We start from the raw sequence: 691 nt of genomic DNA, 5'->3' as shown, positions 1-691 counted from the left end.
ATGTGGACTTTCAGGTTTAAGAGAACAAATGAAGGCTACTGCAATCTGATAATGAATATACCATGTTTATATTCTCATTCCACTTGTAGCTTCCAAAAATGTTATTTTTTTTACAGAATATAAATTAAGATAACTCAGGCATGTTTGTTTGATGACCCAAAGTGACAAATAGAAATTATGGTTGTCACATTTCCTCCCTTGCTCTACTCCCACTATCCAATCCATTTGTCAATTACATAAAAAAATAATCTTTCTCTTGTGAAAGCTGAATGTTAAAATGATCAGATCCTTCAATAAAGTTTACCCTGTAATCTCAAAATTTCAAAAAACTTGCAAAATTCTAACCAGTTAAAAAAAAATTCACTACATGCGCTAGAAACAAGCTGTCATGATAGATAATACTGAAAAATAATAAAAAAATTATTTATAAGTCCCTTTCCCTGAGGGTAGTTACAAGAACATGTACTGACATTTATGATCTCTTTATTTCATGGTTACATAATGCTCTATAAACATCCTAAGACACACCACATTGTAAGGAAGTACATCTTGTTTGGAAATTAATAATTTCTATGCTGTTTTAATTCATATCATTGTTCATTCTACAAATAATGCAGGTTTGGGCTATTTGTGTAAAACAAGTCCTTCGATAATTCTAAAATCTAAACTTATAGTAAGCAAAAATATATAT

Source organism: Penaeus monodon, chromosome 24 (genome assembly GCF_015228065.2).
Source record: "Penaeus monodon isolate SGIC_2016 chromosome 24, NSTDA_Pmon_1, whole genome shotgun sequence".
NCBI lineage: Eukaryota > Metazoa > Arthropoda > Malacostraca > Decapoda > Penaeidae > Penaeus > Penaeus monodon.
Note: the sequence above shows the minus strand (reverse complement) of the source record.